At 41.1% G+C, this 6,486-nt stretch overlaps 1 protein-coding gene across 4 annotated transcripts in view; it reads left to right on the forward strand.

The window, feature by feature from the left end:
• Positions 1-6,486, forward strand: part of RCCD1 (RCC1 domain containing 1) — a 34,106-nt gene that overhangs the window by 19,373 nt on the left and 8,247 nt on the right. The window lies entirely within an intron of this gene.

The following is a 6,486-nucleotide window of genomic DNA, read 5'->3' on the forward strand; positions in this document are numbered from 1 at the left end:
TCGCACTGGTTAGGAATTCCAGTATACTATTCAATAGGAGGAGTACAAGTACACAGCTTTGCCTTATTTGTAATCTTACGAGGAAAACATCCAGTGGTTAGTTTTATATGTTACCTGTAAGTTGACTCTGGTAGATGCAATTTATCAGGTTAAGGAACTCTATTATTCCTCATTTTCTGGAAAATTTTATCATAAATTTTGTCAAATGCTTTTCCTACATCAATTGATAGGATCACGTGGGTTTTTTTTGGTTAATATGGTAGATTACACTGGTTTTGAAAAATTATACATAATTCACATACTGTAGAATTCACCCTTTTACTTATTTTAAAAAGTTTATTTTGAGAGAGAGCACGCATGTGCAAGAGGGAGGGGCAGAGACAGAGAGAACCTCAAGTAGGCTCTGCGCTGTCAGCCTCAAGCCCAACATGGGGCTTGATCTCCTGAACCACGAGTCAAGAGTTGGGCGCTTAACCGACGGAGCCACGACACGGTTCAGTGGCTTTTAGTCCCTTCACAATGTTGTGCAACAACCCATCACCACAATTGAATTTCAGAACATCTTCATCACCCCCAAAAGAAACCTCTTACCAATTAGTAGTCACTGCCCATTGACCTCTTGTCCCTGGCACCACTAATCGACTTTCTTTTCGTAAGGATTTGCCTCCTCTAGGGGTTTCATATAAATGGAATCCTACAACATAGGGCCTTTTGCGTCAGGCTTCTTAGACTTAGCAATGTTCTCAAGGTTCATCCATGTTGTAGCATGTATTCCTTTTTTTTTTTTTTTTTTTAATTTGAATGTGTGGGAGCGGGAGATAGAGAATCCCAAGCAGGCTCCACAGTGTCAGTGCAGAGCCCAGCGTGGGGCTTGGACTCAGAAACCTGAGATCATGACCTGAGTTGAAACCAAGAGACACTTAACCGACTGAGCCAGCCACACGTGCCCCACATGGATTCCTTTTTATGCTGCATAATATTCTGGGTGGAGATACTTCATTTTGTTCATCTTTCTGTCAACTGATGAACAGTTGAGTGGTTTCCACTTTTTTGCTATGAGGAATAATGTAAACATTTGTGTATGTGTTTTTGTAGGAACATTAAAAAAATATATATATCCTGCCACCTTTTTTTAAAGTTTATTTTGAGAGAGCACGAGTGGGGAGGGGCAGAGGGAGAGAGAGAACTCCAATCAGGCTGTCCGTGCAGAGCCCAATGCAAGGCTCCATTCCACAAACTGTGAGATGGTGACCTGAGGCTGAGTTGGATGCTCAACTGACTGAGCCACCCAGACACCCCAAACATGTTTTCAATTGGGTATTAATACCTAGGAGTGAAACTTCTGGGTCCTATCTTACATTCCCAAGCCGGCCTTGTCTTGCTGGGGTAAACCCTACTTTGTCATGATGTATTCTTTTATGTTTTTGGATTCAATTTGCTAATATTAAGGATTTTTGTATCTGTTCACAAAGGATATTAGTCTGTGGTTTGTTTCGTGTTTCTGTGGTTTTGGTACCAGAGTCATTCTCATAAAATGAATGAAAAGTGGTAGGTCTACTGTTTTCTGGAAGAAATTGCATAGAATTGGTGTTCCATCTAATTTAAATGTTTAGTAGAATCCACCAATAATGCTGTCTAGGCCTAGAGTTTTCATTTTCAGGGTTTTAATGATGGGTTAAATTTCTTTGATTGCTATAGGACTATTCCGATTCTTCCTTTTGGGGTGAGTTTGGTTATTTGTGTCTTTCAAGGAATTTATCTGCTTAAGTTGTCAAAATTTCTATGCAGAGAGTTTGTAACTGTCACTCATGATCCCTTTCAGGTTTGTGGAGACTATAGTGATAGCCCTTGGGGTGGCTGGGTGGCTCAGTCGGTCAAGCATCTGACCTCGGCTCGGGTCATGATCTCATGGTTTGTGGGTTCAAGCCCCACATCGGGCTCTGTGCTGACAGGTCAGAGCCTGGAGCCTGCTTTGGATTCTGTGTCTCCCTCTCTCTCTGCTCCTCCCCTGCTCATGTTCTGTCTTTCTCTCAAAAATAAACATTAAAAAATTTACAGTGATAGTCCTACTTTCATTCTTGATATTGTGTTATTTCCTTTCTTTCCTTATCACTAAAAGTTTACTTTTTTTTTTTTTTTTAAGAATCCGATTTTTTATTTATTTCCTCTATATTGCTTTGGTCTTTTCAATTTTATTGCTTCCTGCTCTTAGGTTTTTTTTTTTTTTTTTCCAACGTTTATTTATTTTTTTGGGACAGAGAGAGACAGAGCATGAACGGGGGAGGGGCAGAGAGAGAGGGAGACACAGAATCGGAAACAGGCTCCAGGCTCTGAGCCATCAGCCCAGAGCCTGACACGGGGCTCGAACTCCCGGACCGCGAGATCGTGACCTGGCTGAAGTCGGATGCTTAACCGACTGCGCCACCCAGGCGCCCCTACTCCCCCTTCCTGCTCTTATGTTTATTTACTTCCTTTCTCCTTTTCAGGTTATTTTGTTGTTTTTAGTTTCTTAACATAGAAACTCATTGCATTGAGACTTTTCTTCTAAGATAAGCATTTAATACTGTAACATTTCCTCTATTGCTTTAGCTGCATCTCAAATGTTGATATGTAGTATTTTTTTTTTTTTTCAGTTTACAATGTCTGCAAATTTCCTTTGAAAATTCCTTTCCTTTCTGTATCATTTAGATGTGTTATCTAATTGCCAAGCATTGGGGCATTTTCTGAGAGTTTGTTATAGTTAAGTTTAATGGAATTAAATTTTTCTTAAGATTTGTTTTAATTCATTTTGAAAGAGGGAGCGTGGTGGGGGGGGGGGGGCAAGAGGGAGAGAGAGAATCGCAAACAGGTTCCACACTGTCGAACAGTGAGATCATGACCTGAGCCAAAACCAATAGTTGGATGCTTAACCGACTGAGCCACCCAGGTGCCCGCATCATTTAAAGTTTTTAAAAACTTAAGGTTTATGCCCCAGACTATGGTCTATTTTCATGACTGTTCCATATGCACTTTGCAAAAGAACGTTTCTGCTGTTGCTGGATGTTGTTCTACAACTGGGTCCAACCGGTTATTGGTGGGAATTGTTTTCTCTATAGCCTTGACTATTTTTTATCCAGTTCTATCATTACTGAGAAAAGTGAAGTCTAATGGCAGATTTGTCCATTTTTCCCTTTCAGTTCTATCAGTTTTGCTTTGTTATATTTCAAAGCCATTTTAGGTGTATAAACACTTAGAATTGGGACGTCACTGAAAATGGTGTAGGGAACTCCAAGGCTCTGCCTTTCCACAAAAGCAGCTAACGAACTGGTGGTGGAAACCGTCAGAATCTACTTTTGCAGAACTCTAGAAATCTAGTCAAAAACTTCCCACGACCCAGGGAAGAAAGAAGCGGATGCTTTGCGGTGGAGTGTGCTAGGACGTTTCCAGTTGCCTGCCTACTACACCGCACGTGGGGGGCCGTAAGGAGGACAAGAGCTCACGGTTTTGGTGCGTGCTGTTAGCCCCAGCGGGAGGAATATAGTCCTTCTCAAAGCTTCGGGACTGTGGGCTTCAACACATCTGGCACTTGCCTGAAAGACCAACCTAAGGGCTGGCCTTTGTTTTGCCAGACTCTGTTCCCAAGGCTGGGTGGCTCTGGCCAAAAGTGTTCCCTGGCCCTGGAATTGGCTGCAGCAACTTGGACAAGGGACGATTGTTGGGACAAGCAACAGACCTATAAGAAGACTGGAAAGAAAAAGTTGGGAAAGGAGATACTTAGGGAAAGGCCTTTCCGAGCTCCCACAGGCATAATGATGAACTGGGGAAATGTAGCCCATGCCCAGTGCTGATGTACTCCAGGAAAGGCCTGACAAATCACTCAGCTCTCACTCTGGCTCATCTTCAGGCTCCACACAAGCAGAAGTGGAGGCTGAGGGGCGCCTGGGTGCTTCAGTCGGTTGAGCGTCTGACTGTTGATTTGGTTCAGGTCATGAACCCAGGATTGTGGGATGGGGCCCCGTGTTGGGCTCTATGCTGAGAGTGGAGCCTGCTAAGGATTCTCCTTCCCCAAACTCTGCCCCTTTCTTTCACTCTCTCTAAAAAAAAAAAAAAAAAGTAGAGGCTGAAACAGAGTGTGAATAGCCTGGCTGAGCCATGAAGGAATGGTCCACAAAGCAGAGCCAATTGATTAAGAGGGTATTTTTTCCTCTTTTTTTTTTTTCTTTTAAATTAAGTTTATTTCTAGTAATCTCTACACCCAACAAGGGGCTCGAACTCAGGACCCCAAGATCAAGTGTTGCATACGCCAACTGAGCCAGGTGCCCCTTATTTTTCTTTTAATAAGTGAGTTTAGCAAGGTTTCAGAATATAAGAGCAATATACAGAAATCAACTGTGTTCCTACAGGCAGGCAATAACCAGAAATTGTAAGTTAAAAATCTCACAGTGGCATCAAGAAATATGAACTACTTAGGGATAAATCTGACAAAGATGTGAAAGATCTGGATATATGACCTATAAAATACTGCTGAGAGAAGAGCTAAATAAATGGGTAGGTCACTTCTCCCTAAATTGATCAATAGATTCAATAACGCTAGATTCTTTTGTAGAAACTGACAAGCTAATTCAGAAATTCATCTGAAAAAGCAAAGGACCTGGAGCAGCCAAAGTAACTTTTACAGGTATAAAATTGGAAAGCTAACACTACCTAATTTCAAGAATTAGTATAAATCTACAGTAATCGAGACCATGTCGTATGGCCATTAAGACAAATGGATCAATGGAACAGAAACTCAAGGCAACTGATTTTTGACAAAGGTACAAAAGCAATACGGTGGAGAAAGGGACAGCCTTTTCAACTAATGTTGCTTGAAACTGGATATCTATATGCAAAGAAAAGGAACTGAAAGTCCTAGCTGGAGCCATATACATGGGTACACACAGAGCCAAAATGGATCACAGACATAAACACAAAACTTGAGATTTTAAACTTCTAGAAAACCTTTACCTCTTGGGTTAGGTAATGGTTTCTTAGAACAACAAAAACACAATCCAAAGAAAAACGGAATTCATCAAACTTAAACCTCTGCTCTTCAAAGACACTGTTAAAAGACTGGAAAGAGAAGCCACAGACTGAGAGAGAATCTTTGCAAAACGGGACCAACAGACTTGTATCCAAAGCATACACGCATGCCTCATTTTATCACACTTCGCAGATACTGTGTTTGTTACAGCTTGAAGGTTTGTGGCAACCTGCATCCATCAAGTCTCTCCGCGCCATTTTTCCAACACAGTTTGCTCACTTCTGGTCTCTGTGTCCTATTTTGGTAATTCCCTCAATATTTCATACTTGGTGATCTGTGATGAGTGATTATGACTTACAGCTCATGATGGCTATTAGCTATTTTAGCAATAAAGTATTTTTTAATTAAGGTAAGTACTTTTTTTTTTCCTTAGAACTAATGCTATTGCACACTTAAGGTTTCACTATCCTGTAGTAGTTTATTAACTTCTGCATGCTCTGGGAAACGAAAAAAATTCATTTGACTTGGTTTATTGTGGTGGTCTAGAACCAAACCTGCATTATCTGAGGCATGCTTGGATAGAGAACTCTCAAAACTCAACCCAGTTTTTAAAATGGGCAAAAAGCGCGAATAGGTACTTGCCCAAACAAGGTAAGGATGGCCAAATAAGCACGTGAAAAGATGCTTGACGTCATTAGGGTAGCGCAAATTAAAACTACAATGAGATATTGCCTCCTATCTCCTAAAATGGCTAAAATTATAAAAACAATACCAAGTAGTAGAGAAGAGGTAGAGGAACTGAAACCTTCATCTGTTACTGGTGAGAACATAGAATAGTTCAACCACTTTGGAAGACAAACGTAGAGCTACCATTCATCTGACCTAGCTGTTCCACTCCTTGGTATTTACCCCCCAAAAAGTACAGCTCCATACAAAGACTTGTACGTGAACGTTCACAGCAGCTTTATTTTTAATAGCCCTAAACTGGAAACAAGCCAAATGTGAATAAACATAAAAAGTGAATAAACTGTGGTCTCCCCATACCACGGAATAGGACTCAACCATAAAAAGGAAAGAAATATGGACACAACAATACGGATGAAATTCAAAATCAAAGTCAAAAGAGCCAGCCCCCTGCATAGGGGCACTTGTACCCCAATGTTTATAGCAGCACTCTCAACAATAGCCAAATTATGGAAAGAGCCTAAATGTCCATCAACTGATGAATGGATAAAGAAATTGTGGTTTCTACACACAGTGGAGTACTACGTGGCAATGAGAAAGAATGAAATATGGCCCTTTGTAGCAACATGGGTGGAACTGCAGAGTGTGATGCTAAGTGAAATAAGCCATACAGAGAAAGACAGATACCATATGGTTTCACTCTTATGTGGATCCTGAGAAACTTAACAGAAACCCATGGGGGAGGGGAAGGAAAAAAAAAAAAGAGGTTAGAGGGGGAGAGAGCCAAAGCATAAGAGACTGTT

This window comes from Herpailurus yagouaroundi, unplaced genomic scaffold (genome assembly GCF_014898765.1).
Source record: "Herpailurus yagouaroundi ecotype Mexico unplaced genomic scaffold, PumYag 185, whole genome shotgun sequence".
NCBI classification, from domain to species: domain Eukaryota; kingdom Metazoa; phylum Chordata; class Mammalia; order Carnivora; family Felidae; genus Herpailurus; species Herpailurus yagouaroundi.